General features: G+C 37.4%; 1 protein-coding gene across 12 annotated transcripts in view; it reads left to right on the top strand.

The window, feature by feature from the left end:
* LOC129652658 (disks large 1 tumor suppressor protein-like) overlaps positions 1 to 24,068 on the top strand; it is a 690,295-nt gene that overhangs the window by 253,920 nt on the left and 412,307 nt on the right. Inside the window, exon 3 of one of the 12 annotated variants that reach the window (XR_008714659.1) lies at positions 22,487 to 22,695. The exons of the other annotated variants lie outside the window; for them this stretch is intronic. The gene's annotated coding sequence lies outside the window, so the exon portion shown is untranslated. Of the gene's footprint in view, positions 1 to 22,486; positions 22,696 to 24,068 lie in introns of those variants that run through there. 12 annotated transcript variants of the gene reach the window in all.

The following is a 24,068-nucleotide window of genomic DNA, read 5'->3' as shown; positions in this document are numbered from 1 at the left end:
ACTCTACTGAAAAGCTATTAAAATTAATACATGAATCCAGTAAAGTTGCAGGATGTAAAACCAATATACATAAATCTGTTTCATTTCTAAACACTAATAATAAACTATCAAAAGAAAAATTAAGGAAACAACCCCACATACAATTGCATCAGAAAGAATAAAAATAGCTAGGATTAAACCTACCTAAGGAGATGAAAGTTCTGTACTCTGAAAACTTTAAGACAATGATGAAAGAAATTGAAGACACAAACAGAAAATTGTACTCTGCTTATGGATTGGAACAATTAATATTAAAATGTCCATACTACCCAAAGTAACCTAGAGATTCAATGTAATCCCTATCAAAATACCAATGGTATTTTTCACAGGTTTAGAAAAAAGTCCTAAAATTTGTATGGAGTCACAAAAGACCTTGAATAGCCAAAACAGTCTTGAAAAAGAAGAACAAATATGGAGGCATCATGTTCACTGATTTCAAACTATGCTGCTGCTGCTGCTAAGTTGCTTCAGTCGTGTCCGACTCTGTGCGACCCCATAGACAGCAGCCCACCAGGCTCCCCCGTCCCTGGGATTCTCAAGGCAATCACACTGGAGTGGGTTGCCATTTCCTTCTCCACAGAACTGTATTAAACAAGACAGTATGGTTCCAGCAGAAAAACAGACACATAGATCAATTGAACAGAATAGTGAGCCCAGAAATAAGTACACTGACATGATCAATAAATGTATGACAGAGAGGCTAGAGTATACAGTTGACGTTTGAACAGTGTGGGGTGTTAGGGTCACTAGCTTTCTGTGCAGTTGAAAATCTGAGTATAACTTTATGGTTGACCCTCTGTGTCTGTGGTTCTGCACCTGCAGATTCAACCATTTATAGTGCACTACTGTAGTATGTATTTAATGAAAAAATCCATATTTAAACAGAACTACACCATTCAATCCTGTACGGTTCAAAGTTACGGTTCAAAGGTCACCTGTATAATAGGGAAAAAACAGTTTCTTCAACAAGTCCTGTTGGGACAACTTGTTAGATATACACAAATGAATAAACCTGTATCACTTTTTCATAACATATACAAAAATAAACTGAGAATGAATTAAAGGCTTCAGTATAAGACCTGAAAACATAAAGCTCCTAGAAGAAAACATAGGCAGTAAACTCTTTACATTGGTGTTAGCAATGTTTTTTTGCATCTGTCTCCTCAAGCAAGGGCAACAAAAGTAAAATTAAGCAAATAGGACTATAGCAAATAAAAGCTTTTACACAGCAAAGGAAGCCATTAACAAAACAAAAAGGCAACCTACCAATTGGGAAGAGGTATTTATAAATGATATGTCTGATATCTGATACAAGATATCCAGTGGTATATTTTAATATCCAAAATATAGAAAAAAATCTCAAAGTGCTCAGTATCAGAAAAACAAACAACCACCAAATTCAATAAAAAAAAAAAAATAAGCAGAGGACCTGAATACATATATTTTTTCTGAAGAAGACATACAGAGACCCAACACACCCATGAAAAGATCCTCAATATCATTAATCATCAGGGAAATACAAATCAATACCACAATGAGATATCACTTCATACCTGTCAGAATGGCTTTCATCAAAAAGAATTAACACAAACAAGACAAACAAGTCTTTGGGAAGTTGGGGAGAAAAATGAACTCCAGTATACTATGTTGGGAATGTAAATTGTGCTAGCCACTGTGAAAAATGGTGGTTCCTCAAAAAATTAAAAATAGAACCACAATATGATCCAGCAAATTCATTTCAGGGTATCTAGCTAGAAAAAAAAAAAACACTAATTGAAAGAGACATATGTACCCCTATGTTCATTGGAATGTTATTTACAATAGCAACATAGGTATCCATCGATAGGTGAATAAATAGAGAAGACATGGTGTGTGTGTGTGTGTGTATATATAGTACATTCATATATTTATCATGAGGAATATAAATATTACTCAGCCATCAAAAAGTGAATCTTGCCATTTGCAACAACATGGATGGATGTAGAGGGAGTTTACGCTAAGCGAACTAAATCAGACATAGAAAAATACTGTATCATCTCACATATATGTAGAATCTAAAAACAAAACTGATGAAGCAAAATATGAATAAACTCAAAGATTCAGAGAACAAAATTGTGATTGCCAGAGGGAAAGGGAGAGGGAAATAGATGAAATAGTTGAAGTGGATCAAGAGATACAAAGTTCCACTCATAAGTAAGCCATGGAGTGTAATGTATAACATGTGTAATATAGTCAACAGTATCATAACAATTCTGTATAACAGATGGTTACTACACTTACCAAGGTGATCATTTCTTAAGTTATATAAAAGGTGAAGCACTATATTAAAGTACTTTTGAAGCACCCAAAAGTAGTATAATTACTGTTGTTGTTGTTGTTCAGTCACTCAGTCGTGTCTGACTCTTTGTGACCCCATGGACTGTATGCCAGCTATACCTCAATTGAATGAAGGAAAATAAGTAGCTTCTTTTCTTTAAAATATTCTATAAGGTATTTCATTAATTTAGTCTGACAATCCGCTATACTTCAATTATTCTGTCAGTTGAGTAGTTTTTGTAAAACAGAATCATGATCAAATTATTCCTTTGTTAAAAGCCCTTATTAATTCCCTATGATTTTAAGATAGAACTTGATGTTCTTAGAGGAAGGACAGAATGAGATTGTGAGGCTTAATTATATGTCAGGCACCATCTCAAGTGCTTTCCATATACTATGTAATGTAACATATAGGTATATAATTAATTATACGTAATATTTAAAATAATTCTTACAACTTTCTTTTTTTTTTTTTTTTTTTTTTTTTTTTAAATTTTATTTTATTTTTAAACTTTACATAACTGTATTAGATTTGCCAAATATCAAAATGAATCCACCACAGGTATACATGTGTTCCCCATCCTGAACCCTCCTCCCTCCTCCCTCCCCATTCCATCCCTCTGGGTCGTCCCAGTGCACCAGCCCCAAGCGTCCAGTATCGTGCATCGAACCTGGACTGGCAACTCATTTCATACATGATATTTACATGTTTCAATGCCATTCTCCCAAATCTTCCCACCCTCTCCCTCTCCCACAGAGTCCATAAGACTGTTCTATACATCAGTGTCTCTTTTGCTGTCTCGTACACAGGGTTATTGTTACCATCTTTCTAAATTCCATATATATGCGTTAGTATACTGTATTGGTGTTTTTCTTTCTGGCTTACTTCACTCTGTATAATAGGCTCCAGTTTCATCCACCTCATTAGAACTGATTCAAATGTATTCTTTTTAATGGCTGAATAATACTCCATTGTGTATATGTACCACAGCTTTCTTATCCATTCATCTGCTGATGGACATCTAGGTTGCTTCCATGTCCTGGCTATTATAAACAGTGCTGCGATGAACATTGGGGTACTCGTGTCTCTTTCCCTTCTGGTTTTCTCAGTGTGTATGCCCAGCAGTGGGATTGCTGGATCATAAGGCATGTCTATTTCCAGTTTTTTAAGGAATCTCCACACTGTTCTCCATAGTGGCTGCACTAGTTTGCATTCCCACCAACAGTGTAAGAGGGTTCCCTTTTCTCCACACCCTCTCCAGCATTTATTACTTGTAGACTTTTGGATTGCAGCCATTCTGACTGGCGTGAAATGGTACCTCATAGTGGTTTTGGTTTGCATTTCTCTGATAATGAGTGATGTTGAGCATCTTTTCATGTGTTTGTTAGCCATCTTTATGTCTTCTTTGGAGAAATGTCTATTTAGTTCTTTGGCCCATTTTTTGATTGGGTCATTTATTTTTCTGGAGTTGAGCTGTAGGAGTTGCTTGTATATTCTCGAGATTAGTTGTTTGTCAGTTGCTTCATTTGCTATTATCTTCTCCCATTCTGAAGGCTGTCTTTTCACCTTGCTAATAGTTTCCTTTGATGTGCAGAAGCTTTTAAGGTTAATTAGGTCCCATTTGTTTATTTTTGCTTTTATTTCCAATATTCTGGGAGGTGGGTCATAGAGGATCCTGCTGTGATGTATGTCAGAGAGTGTTTTGCCTATGTTCTCCTCTAGGAGTTTTATAGTTTCTGGTCTTACGTTTAGATCTTTAATCCATTTTGAGTTTATTTTTGTGTATGGTGTTAGAAAGTGTTCTAGTTTCATTCTTTTACAAGTGGTTGACCAGAGTTCCCAGCACCACTTGTTAAAGAGATTGTCTTTAATCCATTGTATATTCTTGCCTCCTTTGTCGAAGATAAGGTGTCCATATGTGCGTGGATTTATCTCTGGGCTTTCTATTTTGTTCCATTGATCTATATTTCTGTCTTTGTGCCAGTACCATACTGTCTTGATAACTGTGGCTTTGTAGTAGAGCCTGAAGTCAGGTAGGTTGATTCCTCCAGTTCCATTCTTCTTTCTCAAGATCGCTTTGGCTATTCGAGGTTTTTTGTTTTTCCATACAAATTGTGAAATTATTTGTTCTAGCTCTGTGAAGAATGCTGTTGGTAGCTTGATAGGGATTGCATTGAATCTATAGATTGCTTTGGGTAGTATACTCATTTTCACTATATTGATTCTTCCAATCCATGAACATGGTATATTTCTCCATCTGTTAGTGTCCTCTTTGATTTCTTTCACCAGTGTTTTATAGTTTTCTATATATAGGTCTTTAGATTCTTTAGGTAGATATATTCCTAAGTATTTTATTCTTTCCGTTGCAATGGTGAATGGAATTGTTTCCTTAATTTCTCTTTCTGTTTTCTCATTATTAGTGTATAGGAATGCAAGGGATTTCTGTGTGTTGATTTTATATCCTGCAACTTTACTATAGTCATTGATTAGTTCTAGTAATTTTCTGGTGGAGTCTTTAGGGTTTTCTATGTAGAGGATCATGTCATCTGCAAATAGTGAGAGCTTTACTTCTTCTTTTCCAATTTGGATTCCTTTTATTTCTTTTTCTGCTCTGATTGCTGTGGCCAAAACTTCCAAAACTATGTTGAATAGTAATGGTGAAAGTGGGCACCCTTGTCTTGTTCCTGACTTTAGAGGAAATGCTTTCAATTTTTCACCATTGAGGATAATGTTTGCTGTGGGTTTGTCATATATAGCTTTGATTATGTTGAGGTAGGTTCCTTCTATTCCTGCTTTCTGGAGAGTTTTGATCATAAATGGATGTTGAATTTTGTCAAAGGCTTTCTCTGCATCTATTGAGATAATCATATGGTTTTTATTTTTCAATTTGTTAATGTGGTGTATTACATTGATTGATTTGCGGATATTGAAGAATCCTTGCATCCCTGGGATAAAGCCCACTTGGTCATGGTGTATGATCTTTTTAATGTGTTGTTGGATTCTGATTGCTAGAATTTTGTTAAGGATTTTTGCATCTATGTTCATCAGTGATATTGGCCTGTAGTTTTCTTTTTTTGTGGGATCTTTGTCAGGTTTTGGTATTAGGGTGATGGTGGCCTCATAGAATGAGTTTGGAAGTTTACCATCCTCTGCAATTTTCTGGAAGAGTTTGAGCAGGATAGGTGTTAGCTCTTCTCTAAATTTTTGGTAGAATTCAGCTGTGAAGCCGTCTGGACCTGGGCTTTTGTTTGCTGGAAGATTTTTGATTACAGTTTCAATTTCCGTGCTTGTGATGGGTCTGTTAAGATTTTCTATTTCTTCCTGATCGAGTTTTGGAAAGTTGTACTTTTCTAAGAATTTGTCCATTTCTTCCACGTTGTCCATTTTATTGGCATATAATTGTTGATAGTAGTCTCTTATGATCCTTTGTATTTCTGTGTTGTCTGTTGTGATCTCTCCATTTTCATTTCTAATTTTATTGATTTGATTTTTCTCCCTTTGTTTCTTGATGAGTCTGGCTAATGGTTTGTCAATTTTATTTATCCTTTCAAAGAACCAGCTTTTGGTTTTGTTGATTTTTGCTATGGTCTCTTTTGTTTCTTTTGCATTTATTTCTGCTCTAATTTTTAAGATTTCTTTCCTTCTACTAACCCTGGGGTTCTTCATTTCTTCCTTTTCTAGTTGCTTTAGGTGTAGAGTTAGGTTATTTATTTGACTTTTTTCTTGTTTCTTGAGGTGTGCCTGTATTGCTATGAACTTTCCCCTTAGGACTGCTTTTACCGTGTCCCACAGGTTTTGGGTTGTTGTGTTTTCATTTTCATTCGTTTCTATGCAAATTTTGATTTCTTTTTTGATTTCTTCTGTGATTTGTTGGTTATTCAGCAGCGTGTTGTTCAGCCTCCATATGTTGGATTTTTTAATAGTTTTTCTCCTGTAATTGAGATCTAATCTTACTGCATTGTGGTCAGAAAAGATGCTTGGAATGATTTCTATTTTTTTGAATTTACCAAGGCTAGCTTTATGGCCCAGGATGTGATCTATCCTGGAGAAGGTTCCATGTGCACTTGAGAAGAAGGTGAAATTCATTGTTTTGGGATGAAATGTCCTATAGATATCAATTAGGTCTAACTGGTCTATTGTATCGTTTAAAGTTTGTGTTTCCTTGTTAATTTTCTGTTTAGTTGATCTATCCATAGGTGTGAGTGGGGTATTAAAGTCTCCCACTATTATTGTGTTATTGTTAATTTCTTCTTTCATACTTGTTAGCATTTGTCTTACATACTGCGGTGCTCCTGTGTTGGGTGCATATATATTTATAATTGTTATATCTTCTTCTTGGATTGATCCTTTGATCATTATGTATTGACCATCTTTGTGTCTTTTCACAGTCTTTGTTTTAAAGTCTATTTTATCTGATATGAGTATTGCTACTCCTGCTTTCTTTTGGTCCCTATTCGCATGGAAAATCTTTTTCCAGCCCTTCACTTTCAGTCTGTATGTGTCCCCTGTTTTGAGGTGGGTCTCTTGTAGACAACATATGCAGGGGTCTTGTTTTTGTATCCATTCAGCCAGTCTTTGTCTTTTGGTTGGGGCATTCAACCCATTTACGTTTAAGGTAATTACTGATAAGTATGACCCCGTTGCCATTTACTTTATTGTTTTGGGTTCAAATTTATACACAATTTTTTGTGTTTCCTGTCTAGAGAATATCCTTTAGTATTTGTTGGAGAGCTGGTTTGGTGGTGCAGAATTCTCTCAGCTTTTGCTTGTCTGAAAAGCTTTTGATTTCTCCTTCATACTTGAATGAGATCCTTGCTGGGTACAATAATCTGGGCTGTAGATTATTTTCTTTCATCATTTTAAGTATGTCTTGCCATTCCCTCCTGGCTTGAAGAGTTTCTATTGAAAGATCAGCTGTTATCCTTATGGGAATTCCCTTGTGTGTTATTTGTTGTTTTTCCCTTGCTGCTTTTAATATTTGTTCTTTGTGTTTGATCTTTGTTAATTTGATTACTATGTGTCTTGGGGTGTTTCGCCTTGGGTTTATCCTATTTGGGACTCTCTGGGTTTCTTGGACTTGGGTGATTATTTCCTTCCCCATTTTAGGGAAGTTTTCAACTATTATCTCCTCAAGTAATTTCTCATGGTCTTTCTTTTTGTCTTCTTCTTCTGGGACCCCTATGATTCGAATGTTGTAGCGTTTAATATTGTCCTGGAGGTCTCTGAGATTGTCCTCATTTCTTTTAATTCGTTTTTCTTTTATCCTCTCTGATTCATTTATTTCTACCATTCTATCTTCTAATTCACTAATCCTATCTTCTGCCTCTGTTATTCTACTATTTGTTGCCTCCAGAGTGTTTTTAATTTCACTTATTGCATTATTCATTATATATTGACTCTTTTTTATTTCTTCTAAGTCCTTGTTAAACCTTTCTTGCATCTTCTCAATCCTTGCCTCCAGGCTATTTATCTGTGATTCCATTTTAATTTCAAGATTTTGGATCAATTTCACTATCATTATTCGGAATTCTTTATCAGGTAGATTCCCTATCTCTTCCTCTTTGGTTTGGTTTGGTGGGCATTTATCCTGTTCCTTTATCTGCTGGCTATTCCTCTGTCTCTTCATCTTGTTTAAATTGCTGAGTTTGGGGTGTCCTTTCTGTATTCTGGCAGTTTGTGGAGTTCTCTTTATTGTGGCGTTTCCTCGCTGTGTGTGGGTTTGTACAGGTGGCTTGTCAAGGTTTCCTGGTTAGGGAAGCTTGTGTCGATGTTCTGGTGGATGGAGCTGTATTTCTTCTCTCTGGAGTGTAATGAAATGTCCAGTAATGAGTTATGAGATGTCTATGGTTTTGGGGTGACTTTGGGCAGCCTGTATCTTGAAGCTCAGGGCTGTGTTCCTTTGTTGCTGGAGAATTTGCTTGTTATGTCTTTCCCTGGAACTTGTTGGCCCTTGTGTGGTGCTTGGTTTCAGTGTCGGTATGGAGGCGTTTGATGAGCTCCTGTCAATTAATGTTCCTTGGAGTCAGGAGTTCCCTGGAGTCAGGGATTGGACTTAAGCCTCCTACTTCCAGTTATCGGTCTTAATTTTACAGTAGTTTCAAAACTTCTCCTTCTATACAGCACCACTGATAAAACATCTACGTTAAAGATGAAAAGTTTCTCTACTGTGAGGGTCACTCAGAGAGGTTCACAGCGTTACATGGAGAAGAGAAGAGGGAGGAGGGAGTTAGAGGTGACCCAAATGAGATGAGGTGGAATCAATAGTGGAGAGAGTGGGCTAGCCAGTAGTCACTTCCTTATGTGCACTCCACAACTGGACCACTCAGAGATGTTCACGGAGTTATACAGGGAAGAGAAGAAGGAGGCAGGAGACAGAGGTGGCCAGAAGGATAAAAGGGGGAAATGAAAAGGCGGGAGACAGATCCAGCCAGTAATCAGTTCCTTAAGTGTTCTCCACCGTCTGGAACACACAGAAATTCACAGAGTTGGGTAGAGTAGAGAGGGGTTAGGGAGGAGATACAGGTGACCTGGTGGAGAAAATGGAGAGTCCAAAGGGAGAGAGAGCAGTCAAGCCAGTAATCTCGTACACTAGTGAAAAATGGGTCCTGAAGATTGGGTTCTTAAAGGTACAAAATTGGTAACAAATACATAAAAACAAAAATTAGAAATTAGAGTAGAGTTTGGAATTTCAAAAATGCGATGTTAATGAAAAGGAGAAGGAAAAGAAAGAGAGAAAAAACGAACAAAGAAAAACAAACAAGGTCGTGAAAGTAATAAAGAAACTACAGGTACAAAATTGATAACTAATACCAAACAGCAAAAATTAAAAATCCAGAGTAGAGTTTGGAATTTCAAAAATACAACGTTAAAAAAAAAAAAAAAAAAAAAGAAGAAGAAGAAAAATAAAGAGAGAAAACAAACAAACCAACAAAAACAATGTCGCAAAAATTATAAAGAAAATACAGGTACAAAATTGATATCAAATACCAAAAAGCATAAATTAAAAATCTTGAGTAGAGTTTGGAATTGCAGATGTACGATGTTATATAAAGGAAGAAGAGAAAGAAACAGAGGAAAAAAAAAAAAAAGTCACAGCAATTATGAAAAAAACTATAGGTACAAAATTGATAACATATATCAAAAGGCTAAAATTAAAAATCTAGAGTAGAGTTTGGAATTTCAAAAATGCAATGTTAAAGAAAAGAAGAAAAAGAAAAAAGAAAAAAAAAAAAAAAAACCACGGTCAAAAAATTATAAAATATATATATGAAGTTTGCTGAAGAAGAAAAAAAAAAAAATAGGGTCTTTTTTTTTTTTTTTGCAAAGTAATAGTTATAAAAGTGAAAATTAAAGGACAATAGAGGACTTAAAAAAAATTTTTTTTTAATTAAAAAAAAAAAAAGAAAGAAAGAAAGATTGATCGTAAAAATAGTAAAAATATATCTAGGTCTTTCTCTGGTTTTGTTGTGAGTATTGTGGGTTCAGTTCATTTTTGGCAGTTCCTTAGTCCGACTTATATTTCTCAAGATCTATAGGCCCCTTCCTATGTAATCCGTAGTAACCACAGGGTTTTAATCTATGGCCTGTAGCTTCCAAGGCGTTTCCCTCTGTTAGAGCTTCTTCTGTTTGCTGGTCTCTTCAGTGTCTGGTTCCCGCCCTGACACAAAGGGGACGGTGGAGGACCCTATTTTTTTTTTTTTTTTTTTTTTTTAATTTAGGCTCACTTGTTCAGCCGCGCTGTGGGGAGGGAGGGAGGGATGCTGCAAACAGATAACACTGGCGTGCGCTCGAAGTGCCTCGGCCACACTGGGTCTGCCCCCGCTCACGGCGCGTGTAACCTCCCTGCCCACACTGCTTGGGCTCTAGGTTGTTCCGCCGGGAACAATCAGAGGCCGGCCCTGGACTGAGCTCCCAGGTCCAAGCCGCTCAGGTTCAGGCACTCGGGTAGTCCTCAGAGGCGCAGACTCGGTTGGGCCTGCGTTTTGTGTTCTTCCCAGGTCGAGCAGCTCAGGCGATGAGGTGCTTGGCGGGCGCCAATGCTGCGACTTATCGCCTCCCCGCCACTCGGTTATCTGGGTGTAAAACCGGCGCACCTTCTCAGGCAGATGTTGACCGTCCAGACCCCCAAGAAGTTTTAGTTAGCAAAGAAGCCTGCTTACAGTTTTATAGATAGTGTCTCTCTGGGGCTGCGATTGCCCCCTTCCGGCTCTGGTTGCCTGTCACCGGAGGGGGAGGTCTGCAGCCGGCTATCTCTGTTCAGTCCTTTGTTCTGTGCGCGGGCCTGGCGGTGTCTTAGGTTAGGGCTGGCTTTTCGCGTGGTAGATATCCCACAGTCTGGTTTGCTAGCCCAAATTATTTCGCTCAGATAGCGCTCAGGACATTCGGCCCGATTCTTACTCTAAGGGACACAGCCCGTGCCGCACTTCCCTGCCCAGCCCCCGCTTGCTAATGCCGTGTGCAGGCGTCTGCGCTGCTTCTCCGCTGGGGGAGTTCCCGTAGGGCTCACAATCCGCGATTTTTAATTGTTTATTTTTTTTTTCCCCTCCCTTTTATGTTGCCCTCTGTGCTTCCAAAGCTCGGCACAGATTCGGCAGTGAGAGGGTTTCCTGGTGTTTGGAAACTTCTCTCTTTTTAAGACTCCCTTCCCGGGACGGAACTCCGTCCCTCCCTCTTTTGTCTCTTTTTTTGTCTTTTATATTTTTTCCTACCTCCTTTCGAAGAGTTGGGCTGCTTTTCTGGGTGCCTGATGTCCTCTGCCGGCATTCGGAAGTTGTTTTGTGGAATTTACTCGATGTTTAAATGCTCTTTTGATGAATTTGTGGGGGAGAAAGTGTTCTCCCCGTCCTACTCCTCCGCCATCTTGGCTCCTCCCTCTAATTCTTACAACTTTCTTATGTGGTGGATACCATTATTAATCCTATATGTGTGGAGGAAAGGTCAGGTTAGATAGATAAGCCAGTTGGTCATAGGGGTAAAATGTGGTAAGGCTGGTATCCCAAGTCCAGATAGTGAAACTCCAAAGACCAAGGTCTTAGCCACTACATTGTACTGACTCCTGAGAGGAGATAGATGTCTAATGGCATCAGGTTAAGATACCTTGATACATCCGTCATATTACATGAAGACTGTCTAATTAAAGTGAAAGTTGGTGGCTGCCAGCATTTACTTCTGTGTTTCCTTTTTTTTTTTTTTTTTTAATGTTTCTTTAGCTAACAACTTTCATTCTGTTATTTTTAAGAAGTAATTTATGGTCAAGTGCCATGCTCTAGAAATCATTTCTTTCCTCCTTCCCTTGTTCTTTCTTTTCTCTCCTTTTTTCCTTTCTTCTTTTCAAGTACTTTTTCATATCTCTTTATGATCCACTGATCTCCATTTCAGGGTTTAATCCTCAGAGACTGGTCCTTTTTCTCTATTTATTTTCTTGGAGGTAACCTTTGTTATAGTAGCTAAGAACATAGATAGAATTTTGAGCCAGACTGCTTGGTTTGAATCCTGAAATTCCTATTTGCTAGCTTTGCAACCAGGGGTCTTTCTTTGTCTCATTATCTTCATCTGTAAATTGGAGGTGGTGGGGGTAATAGTATTTACCTCCAAGGTTTGTTGGGAGGATCAAATATAATAGTCATTAAAACAGTGCCTGTTATGTGGTAAAGACTACATACACAGTTGTTGTATATTCTGTGAATCCTACAAGAAAGAGCTTTTACCTGAATAATGAATTATCCATTATTGACATGTAAGAGTGTCAGGGAAAGAGGGAGCCAGTAAACTAGATCAAAAGAGTTGTAGTCATAAGAGAGAAATAAAATCAGTTTCAGTAGTGCTGCCTCCAGCTAATAGAGAGGGGAGATGAAAGGAGTCTAAAAATGTTGCTCTCAAACCTCACCCTTTTGGGGCTGTACATAGGGAGAGGGAAACACAGGCTGCTCTGTAACTTGCCTTCCCACCTACCCATTTAAAAAAAATCATCAAATAGTAATACTAATAGCTGCAATTTATTGAGTGCCTATTTGGTGCCATTTTTCACAGGAAGATGAGGCCTAATTAAGTTCTGTAAATTGCCAAATATTACACATTGGAATCTGAAGCATAACTTAGAGACTGACTTCTGAACCCATAAAATTTCCAGCTGAAGGCCTTGTTTCCTGTCTTTTAACCACATTCTGGAAACACACTATCCAGGAATGGGGAGGAGTGATTGAAATAAAGTTTGCTGGACAAGGTGAAAATAATAATTATATATGTTATATATAAAATCTATAATTCTCTTTTGGTTTCAGAAATATTTCAAGTGCCTCAATGAATGAGTATATAGGATTGGTCAAAAAGTTCATTTGGGTTTTTCTGTAACATCGTATGAGCTTTCTGACCAACCCAATACATTTAATAAATTTTAATTTAGGGGCTACCATGTACTAGGTGCTGCTCTAGATATACGGCATAGCATAGTAAACAAATAGGCATGATTCCTGTTCTCCTGGAGTTCTTAGGTACAAAGAAAAGAATGCTGTCTCTTTTGTAAATACAAAGAAAGTGTGAGAGTATTGATCTCTAGTACATGCTCAAGGAATAAATTGTTCCCATAGAACAGAAACTCACACCATTCTTTGTCATGAATAAAAAATTTGTGATTCTCTTGTTTTGAATGACTCACTAGAATAGATCTACTTCAGACTTACAAAAATGGACCTCTATGTCATAATAATTCCATAATTTTTTTTTTTTTTTTTTTTTGTTCTCTGGGAACTTAAATTTTCTACTTGGATTCTTATCTGTAAGTATCAAGTATAATTCCCTTTCTTCCTCATTATGCTTAAAAAAGGACGAATTCTGTTATTCCTCAGTTTGAAGCAATTCAGACTACACAGTATCACACTGTGTTAATGGTAAAAATGCTTCTGAACAGGAAAAATTATTCAGCAAGGGCTTTATATAAACAAGAGCAAGAAATGCTGTGGAATTGCGATGAGCTACAGCAGATGAAGATAAAGAGGATTCTGTGTATTTATACCATAGTTTCTCAGAAAAAGGCACCAAATGTGGAGTTTGTGGCTCTCCTGCCTCTTTTCCTTGTAACTTGTTGTCTGAAATATAAAATTGGCTTTGATATGACTAAATGGATAGCTCAAGCGGTTTGTAATGAGATTCAGATTCTTTCATCTCTAAGCTTCTGGTTCTAAAGAGACAAAGCTATTACTCTCTGATGGGTGTTTGGTGATCTGTGCAAGATGGGTCATGGCCCAGCTTCTCAAAGGCAGATAGATAGATCACTGGGAAACTGATAAATGGTGGGAAAGGACAATCTCATTAGCTAGCTCATTAACAATTTTGTTTTTAGAGAAACCCAAGGGTGACTAAATATGGAGATTAAATTCTCAGCTTTGGATAGTAAACAGGACCACATTAGCAAGGCATTGTGAAAATTTCTTATCCTTAGCTTAGCTGAACTGAGGTGTGGGATGGATTGATACTGTACTATCTAGAAAATTTCATAAACATTTCTTTAAAAATAAAAAATACAAATTTTTGTCTTTAAAGTTCATGCTTCAAATAGAAGTACAGCTTTTCCTTTATAGTTACGCACATAAATCTCACTATCATGTCCCAGGAGAAAATCTATTTTTACTGTATCAGCAACTAAGCTGTTCTGAGAAACCTATTTCTTTCAAAAATAGCAAGTAACAAATAAAATTTTAGGAAGAGTTTTGTTAAGTATTCTTTAATATGTTAAGTTCTCAAGGATTATGTTTGACCATTATTTTTCAAGTTAGGTATTTTGGGAAAAAAAGCAAAATAGTAAAGAAAAATAAAAGATTACTCAAAATAATCCCCACCCTATTTCAGAATGTTTTAAAATAATTGAATGATCATCCACCATGTATTAGATTTTAATTTCATTAATACATTAGTCAAATCTTTAATGCCTAGAAAAATACTTTGCATGTAGTTGAAACTCAGTATATTTTCAACTTTTCATTCAGTCAGTATTTATTGAGTATCTCCTGTGTGCTGGTTACTAAAGTTTTGGAGTATAACATATTCAATAAAAGCCTCCTTATTCACTGGTGAATGTAAAACATATTCTCAAAATACCTTTTGCAAAAAACAAGATAGGTAGCATGATATAGAGTACTAGGCTGAAAATTCAAAGTCCTGGGTTATAATTTTTGAGCAAGACATTTTCTTTCTGTTTTGTTTTTCTCATTGGTTAAAGGAAGGGATGAGTTAATTGTTTCTCGGTTTTGTAGTGGTCTTTGTTCTAAGACATGTGTGAAATATGGAAGAGACTACCCCAAAATATTTGAGGAGTGAATATTCATTAATGTGTGTGTTGGGTGGGGGAGAAGATGAAGAAGAAGCAACAGAAGGGGAAAAAATGGGGGAAAGTAGGGAGAAGAGAGGAGAAGAGGAAAGGGGAGGTGAGAGGAAAACGTGAAAACAGTGACCAGTCAATGCGGCATCTCCTGGGAATGATTTAACGGTTACTCAACACAATGCCAGCATGCCAAGAATTAAGCCAAAGACCAAAAATGATATTCAGCCCTTGGGGAAATCAGAACCAATTCAGATAATGAATATGACACATAACTGTCATAAAAGCTAAATGTATTGGTGCCTTCATGAGATGAAGCCCACAAATTATAAAAGCTGGAGGCATGGAATGCCTCTGGGAAGAAGGGGAAAGAAGTAATGACTTTATGAGAAGGTGCAGCTGTGGACATTTGTTGACCTCCTTTTTGTTCTCTTCAGGTGGAAGAGTGGCCTTCATATATCTGGGTTTGCAGCAATTATATATATAATAAAAATAAATATCATGGTTAATGTGGTTGGCATATAGGAATTAATAAACACTTAAGTCATTTTGTCAAGTTAGTTGTAATTTATATCATATTTTTACTTTATGTCTTGGAATAATTATCTCAAGACAAGAGGTTGGTTGCTTTGGCCTTAAAATTTTGTGCTACATAAGGATTAAAAGTTGGAAATAACTTTTACGCTTCATGGATCACAGCCATGTTTGGCGAAGAGGCTTGCATAACTAAATGAAGCTATGAACCATGCTGTGAAGGGCCACCCAGGATGGATGGGTCATAGTGGAGAGTTCTGACAAAATAGGATCCACTGGAGGAGAGAATGGCAAACCACTCCAATATCCTTGCTGCAAGAACCCCATGGACAGTATGAAAATGCAAAAAGATATGACACCGAAAGATGAACTCCCCAGATGAGAAGGTGTCCAATATGCTACTGGGGAGGAGTGGAGGGCAGTCACTAATAGCTCCAGAAAAAATGAAGAGGCTGGGCCAAAGGAAAAATGATGCTTAGCTGTGGATGTGTTGATGATGAAAGTAAAAGTCTGACACTGTAAAGAACAATATTGCATAGGAACCTGGAATTTTAGGTCCATGAATCAAGCAAGGTAAATTGAATGTGGTCAAACAGGAGAAGGCAAGAATGAACACTGACATCTTAGAAATCAGTAAACTAAAATGGACAGGTATGGACAAATTTAATTCAGATGATCATTATATCTACTAATGTGGGCTAGAATCCCTTAGAAGACATGGAATAGCCTACATAGTCAACAGAACAGCCTGAAATGTGGTACTTGGGTGCAGTCTCAAAAACAACAGAATGATCTCAGTTTGTTTCCAAGGCAAACCATTCAACATCACAGTAATCCAAGTCTATGCGGCAACCACTGATGCTGGAGAAGCTGAAGTTGACCAGTTCTATGAAGATCTACAAGAATTCTAGAACTAACACCTACCCACCCCCACCCTCCCCCCAAAAAAATGTTCTTTTCATCATGGGAGACTGGAATGCAGAAGTAGGAAGTCAAGAGATACCTGGAGTAACAGGCAAGTTTAGTCTTATAGTACAAAATGAAGCAGGGAAAAGGCTAACAGAGTTTTGTCAAGAGGACACACTGGTCACAGCAAGCACTCTCTTCCAATAACACAAGAGATGACTCTACGCATGGACATCACTGGATAAATTAGTTCGATTATATTCTTTGCAGCCAAAGATGGAGAAACTGTATACAGTCAGCAAAAACAAGACCTATAACTGACTGTGGCTCAGATCATAGCTCTTTATTGCAGAATTCAGATTTAAATTGAAGAAGCTAGGGAAAACCTCTAGGCCATTCAGGTATGATCTAAATCAAATCCCTTATGATAATACAGTAGATGTGATGAATAGATTCAAGGGATTAGATCTGGTAGACAGAGTGCCTTAAGAACTATAGAGAAGAGTTCATAACATTGTACAGGTGGCGGTGACCCAAACCATCCCAAAGAAAAAGAAAAATGCAAAAAGGCAAAGTGATTGTCTGAGGAGACATTGCAAATACCTGAGGAAAGAAGAGAAGTGAAAAACAAGGGAGAAAGGAAAAGATACACCCAACTGAATGCCGAGTTCCAGAGAATGGCAAGGAGAGATAAGAAAGTTCTTAAATGAACAATGCAAAGTAGAGGAAATCAATAGAATGGGAAAGGCTAGAGATCTCTTCAAGACATTCATGCAAGGATGGGCATGATAAAGGACAGAAATGGTTAAGAACCTAACAGAGGCAGAAGAGATAAAGAAAAGGTGGCAAGAATACACAGAAAAGCTATACAAAAAAGATCTTAATGACTGGGATAACCATGATGGTGTGATCACTCATCTAGAGCCAGACATCCTCGAATGTGAAATCAAGCTGGTCTTTAGGAAGCATCACTATGAACAAAGCTAGTGGAAATGATGCAATTTCAGATGAGCTATTTCAAATCTTAAAAGATGATGCTGTTAAAGTGCTACACTCAATATGCCAGCAAGTTTGGGAAACTCAACAGAGACCACAGGACTGGAAAAGGTCAGTTTTCATTCCAATCCCGAAGAAGGACAGTGCCAAAGAATGTTCAACCTATTGCACAATTGTGCTCATTTCACATGCTAGCAAGGTTACGCTCAAAATCTTTCAAACTAGGCTCCAACAGTACGTGAACCAAGAAATTCCAGATATACAAGCTGGATTTAGAAAAGGAAGAGGAACCATAGATCAAACCAGAGTGAAAGGCTGGCTTAAAACTCAGCATTCAAAAACTAAGTTCATAGCATCTAGTCCCATTACTTCAGGGCAAGTAGAACAGGAAAAAGTGGAAGCAGTGACAAATTTTATTTTCTTGGGCCCCAAAATCACTGTGGATAATGACTGCAGCCACGAAATTAAAATGCCTGCTTCTTGGGAAGAAAGCTATGACAAACACAGCATATTAAAAAGCAAAGACATGACTTGGATGACAGAGTTTTGTATAATCAAAGCTATGGTTTTTCCTGTAGTCATGTACAGATATATAAGAGTTTGAACATTAAAGTCGGCTGAGTACTGAAAAATTAATGTATGAATTGTGGTGCTAGAGAAGACCCTTGAGAGTCCCTTGGATTGCAAGGAGATTAATCCAGTCAATTGTAAAGGAAATTAACCCCAAATATTCATTGGAAGGACTAATGCTGAAGCTCTAATACTTTGGCCACCTGATGTGAAGAGCTGACTCTTTGGAAAAGACCCTCCTGCTGGGCAAGACTGAAGGCAAATGAAGAAAAGGGCAACAGAAGATGAGATGGTTAGATAGCATTACCGACTCAATGGACATGAATTTGAGCAAACTCTTAGAATTAGTGAAGGATGGGGAAGCCTGGTGTGCTACAGTCCACAGGGTTGCAAAGAGTCACTTAGCGATTGAACAACAAAAGTAACTTTTCTTTTTTCCCTTTGGTTTTTTGGATATATAGTGGTGGGAGGACAGAAGAGAGGAGGCTAGAGAAAAAATGAATAACAGGAGAGCACCTAACAGTCCTCTTACTTCTCCAAGTGAAGTAGTGACTCTGTCATGGTTTAGTTTTTACAAGTGACAGTGCACAAGCAATGTTCTGTTATCAGTTATAGATTTAGGTACATAATTGTTTCTGTCAGTCATTTTTAATTAAGTTTTTATTTTTAAAATCTGAGTTGTCTACAAGAGACCCACCTCAAAACAGGGGACACATACAGACTGAAAGTGAAGGGCTGGAAAAGATTTTCCATGCAAATAGGGACCAAAAGAAAGCAGGAGTAGTAATACTCATATCAGATAAAATAGACTTTAAAACAAAGACTGTGAAAAGAGACAAAGAAGGTCACTACATAATGATCAAAGGATCAATCCAAGAAGAAGATATAACAATTATAAATATATATGCACCCAACATAGGAGCACCGCAATATGTAAGACAAATGCTAACAAGTATGAAAGGAGAAATTAACAATAACACAATAATAGTGGGAGACTTTAATACTCTGCTCACACCAATGGATAGATCAACTAAACAGAAAATTAACAAGGAAACACAAACTTTAAACGATACAATAGACCAGTTAGACCTAATTGATATCTATAGGACATTTCACCCCAAAACAATGAATTTCACCTTTTTCTCAAGCGCACACGGAACCTTCTCCAGGATAGATCACATCCTGGGCCATAAATCTAGCCTTGGTAAATTCAGAAAAATTGAAATCATTCTAAGCATCTTTTCTGACCACAATGCAGTAAGATTAGATCTCAATTACAGGAGAAAAACTATTAAAAATTCCAACATATGGAGGCTGAACAACACGCTGCTGAATAAACAACAAATCACAAAAGAAATCAAAAAAGAAATCAAAATTTGCACAGAAACGAATGAAAATGAAAACACAACAACCCAAAACCTGTGGGACACTATAAAAGCAGTGCTAAGGGGAAAGTTCATAGCAATACAGGCATACCTCAAGAAACAAGAAAAAAGTCAAATAAATAATCTAACTCTACACCTAAAGCAACTAGAAAAGGAAGAAATGAAGAACCCCAGGGTGAGTAGAAGGAAAGAAATCTTAAAAATTAGGGCAGAAATAAATGCAAAAGAAACAAAAGAGACCATAGCAAAAATCAACAAAGCCAAAAGCTGGTTCTTTGAGAGAATAAATAAAACTGACAAACCATTAGCCAGACTCATCAAGAAACAAAGGGAGAAAAACCAAATCAATAAAATTAGAAATGAAAATGGAGAGATCACAACAGACAACACAGAAATACAAAGGATCATAAGAGACTACTATCAACAATTATATGCCAATAAAATGGACAACATGGAGGAAATGGAAAAATTCTTAGAAAAGTACAACTTTCCAAAACTGGACCAGGAAGAAATAGAAAATCTTAACAGACCCATCACAAGCACGGAAATTGAAACTGTAATCAGAAATCTTCCAGCAAACAAAAGCCCAGGTCCAGACGGCTTCACAGCTGAATTCTACCAAAAATTTAGAGAAGAGCTAACACCTATCCTACTCAAACTCTTCCAGAAAATTGCAGAGGAAGGTAAACTTCCAAACTCATTCTATGAGACCACCATCACCCTAATACCAAAACCTGACAAAGATGCCACAAAAAAAGAAAACTACAGGCCAATATCACTGATGAACATAGATGCAAAAATCCTTAACAAAATTCTAGCAATCAGAATCCAACAACACATTAAAAGGATCATACACCATGACCAAGTGGGCTTTATCCCAGGGATGCAAGGATTCTTCAATATCTGCAAATCAATCAATGTAATACACCACATTAACAAATTGAAAAATAAAAGCCATATGATTATCTCAATAGATGCAGAGAAAGCCTTTGACAAAATTCAACATCCATTTATGATCAAAACTCTCCAGAAAGCAGGAATAGAAGGGACATACCTCAAGATAATAAAAGCTATGTATGACAAACCCACAGCAAACGTTATCCTCAATGGTGAAAAATTGAAAGCATTTCCCCTAAAGTCAGGAACAAGACAAGGGTGCCCACTTTCACCACTACTATTCAACATAGTTTTGGAAGTTTTGGCCACAACAATCAGAGCAGAAAAAGAAATAAAAGGAATCCAGATCAGAAAAGAAGAAGTAAAACTCTCACTGTTTGCAGATGACATGATCCTCTACATAGAAAACCCTAAAGACTCCACCAGAAAATTACTAGAACTAATCAATGAATATAGTAAAGTTGCAGGATATAAAATCAACACACAGAAATCCCTTGCATTCCTATACACTAATAATGAGAAAACAGAAAGAGAAATTAAGGAAACAATTCCATTCACCATTGCAATGAAAAGAATAAAATACTTAGGAATATATCTACCTAAAGAAACTAAAGACTTATATATGGAAAACTACAGAACACTGGTGAAAGAAATCAAAGAGGACACTAACAGATGGAGAAATATACCATGTTCATGGATTGGAAGAATCAATATAGTGAAAATGAGTATACTACCCAAAGCAATCTATAGATTCAATGCAATCCCTATCAAGCTACCAACGGTATTCTTCACAGAGCTAGAACAAATAATTTCACAATTTGTATGGAAATACAAAAAACTTCGAATAGCCAAAGCGATCTTGAGAAAGAAGAATGGAACTGGAGGAATCAACCTGCCTGACTTCAGGCTCTACTACAAAGCCAGTCATCAAGACAGTATGGTACTGGCACAAAGACAGAAATATAGATCAATGGAACAAAATAGAAAGCCCAGAGATAAATCCATGCATATGGACACCTTATCTTTGACAAAGGAGGCAAGAATATACAATGGATTAAAGACAATCTCTTTAACAAGCGGTGCTGGGAAAACTGGTCAACCACTTGTAAAAGAATGAAACTCGAACACTTTCTAACACCATACACAAAAATAAACTCAAAATGGATTATAGATCTAAACGTAAGACCAGAAACTATGAACTCCTAGAGGAGAACATAGGCAAAACACTCTCCGACATACATCACAGCAGGATCCTCTATGACCCACCTCCCAGAATATTGGAAATAAAAGCAAAAATAAACAAATGGGACCTAATTAAACTTAAAAGCTTCTGCACAACAAAGGAAACTCTAAGCAAGGTGAAAACACAGCCTTCAGAATGGGAGAAAATAATAGCAAATGAAGCAACTGACAAACTAATCTCAAAAATATACAAGCAACCCCTACAGCTCAATTCCAGAAAAAATAAATGACCCAATCAGAAAATGGGCCAAAAAACTAAATAGACATTTCTTCAAAGAAGATATATAGATGGCTAACAAACACATGAAAAGATGCTCAGCATCACTCATTATCAGAGAAATGCAAATCAAAACCACTATGAGGTACCATTTCACGCCAGTCAGAATGGCTGCGATCCAAAAGTCTACAAGCAATAAATGCTGGAGAGGGTGTGGAGAAAAGGGAACCCTCTTACACTGTTGGTGGGAATGCAAACTAGTACAGCCACTATGGAGAACAGTGTGGAGATTCCTTAAAAAACTGGAAATAGAACTGCCTTATGACCCAGCAATCCCACTGCTGGGCATACACACTGAGGAAACCAGAAGGGAAAGAGACACATGCACCCCAATGTTCATCACAGCACTGTTTATAATAGCCAGGACATGGAAGCAACCTAGATGTCCATCAGCAGATGAATGGATAAGAAAGCAGTGGTACATATACACAATGGAGTATTACTCAGCCATTAAAAAGAATACATTTGAATCAGTTCTAATGAGGTAGATGAAACTGGAGCCTATTATACAGAATGAAGTAAGCCAGAAAGAAAAACACCAATACAGTATACTAATGCATATATATGGAATTTAGAAAGATGGTAACAATTACCCTGTATACGAGACAGCAAAAGAGACACTGATGTATAGAACAGTCTTTTGGACTCTCTAGGAGAGGGAGAGGGTGGGATTAAAAAAAAAATCTGAGTTATAATATGCATTGTTTAATGATTCAGATCATTCTACAAGTTCATGTCTATAGTGGTCTTTTGACCTTTCTTTCTGTCATCTCTTGCTCACCAGAAGTTACCAGTTTTAACTGTGATGGCTAATATTTTGAATTTTTCTTATCTATTTATCACAGAGTAACACACTTTTAGATCTACTTCATATCTTCTTTGTCTTTTTAAAAGGATTGTCTATTAATTTTCTACTCTAGAAGATGGAGATATTACCCTCCTTCATAGGAATTTCTTCCCCAAATACACATGTACTCATTTTTTGTTTCTATCCTCTTCTTCTCAACAAGGATTCAGAAGAAGAATAAGGATTCAGAGGGGCCTCCCTGGTGGCTCAATGGAAAAGAATCTGCCTGCCAGTTGCAAGAGATACAGGGGACTTGGGTTCAATAAGTGGATGGGAAAGATCCCCTGCAGAAGGAAATGGTAACCCAATCCACTATTCATGCCCTGGAAATCCCATGGACAGAGGAGACTGGTGGGCTACAGTCCATGGGGTTGCAAAAGAGATGGACATGACATAGTGGCTAAACAGTAGGAACTTTTCTTCTGAATAAGGGTACATTGTAAGTTAGGTCAAATCAATATTTGTGTGTGTGTGTGTGTGTGTGTGTGTGTCTATGTAAGCCTCATATACAGCTAAGCTATGTAGTATAATTTAATTACTTTGAATGTTCCCATCAAATTTCCAACATCTGTTAGATCATTGAAAAAGCAAGAGAGTTCCAGAAAGACCTCTATTTCTGCTTTATTGACTACACCAAAGCCTTTGATTGTGTGGATCACAAAAAAACTGTGGAAAATTCTTAAAAGAGATGGGAATACCAGACCACCTTACCTGCCTCCTGAGAAATCTGTATGCAGGTCAAGAAGCAACAGTTAGAACTGAACATGGAACAACAGACTGGTTCCAAATTGGGAAAGGAGCATCTGTTGTCACCCAGCTTTATTTAACTTATATGCAGAATACATCATGAGAAATGCTGGGCTGGATGAAGCACAAGCTGGAATCAAGATTGCCAGGAGAAATATCAATAACCTCAGATATGCAAATGACACCACCCTTATGGCAGAAAGTGAAGAACTAAAAAGCCTCTTGATGAAAGTGAAAGACGAGAGTGAAAAAGTTTGCTTAAAACTCAACATTCAAAAAACAAAGATCATGTCATCTGGTCCCATCACTTCATGGCAAATAGAAGGGGAAACAGTGGAAACAGTGACAGACTATTTTTTGGGGCTCCCAAATCACTGCAGATGGTGACTACAGCCATGAAATTAAAAGATGCTTGCTCCTTGGAAGAAAAGCTATGACCAACCTAGACAGTATATTAAAAAGCAGAGATGTTACTTTGCTGACAAAGATCTGTCTGGTCAATGGTCTATGGTTTTTCCAGTAGTCATGTATGGATATGAGAGTTGGACCATAAAGAAAGCTGAGCACTGAAGAATTGATGCTTTTGAACTGTGGTGTTGGAGAAGACTCTTGAGAGAACCAGTCAATGAATATTCATTGGAAGGACTGATGCTGAAACTGAAGCTCCAATACTTTGGCCACCTGATACAAAGAAGTGACTCATTGGAAAAGACCCTGATACTGGGAAATATTGAAGGCAGTAGGAGAAGGGGACAACAGAGGATGAGCTGGTTTGATGGTTCACCGACTCGATGGACATGAGTTTGAGCAAGCTTCGGGAGTTGGTGTTGGAGAAGGAATCCTGGCGTGTTGCTGTCCATGCTGTTGCAAAGATTCCGACGTGACTGAGTGACTGAACTGAACTGAATGTTCCCATTGATTTTTTTGTTTTCCTTTCAGTTAATAGTTCACTTTTTTTGTTTGTTTGTTTGTTTGCTGGCTTTTTTATGTACCAATCA

This window comes from Bubalus kerabau, chromosome 5, assembly GCF_029407905.1.
Source record: "Bubalus kerabau isolate K-KA32 ecotype Philippines breed swamp buffalo chromosome 5, PCC_UOA_SB_1v2, whole genome shotgun sequence".
Taxonomy (NCBI): Eukaryota; Metazoa; Chordata; class Mammalia; order Artiodactyla; family Bovidae; genus Bubalus; species Bubalus kerabau.
Note: the sequence above shows the minus strand (reverse complement) of the source record. Positions and strands in the feature narration are given on the sequence as shown.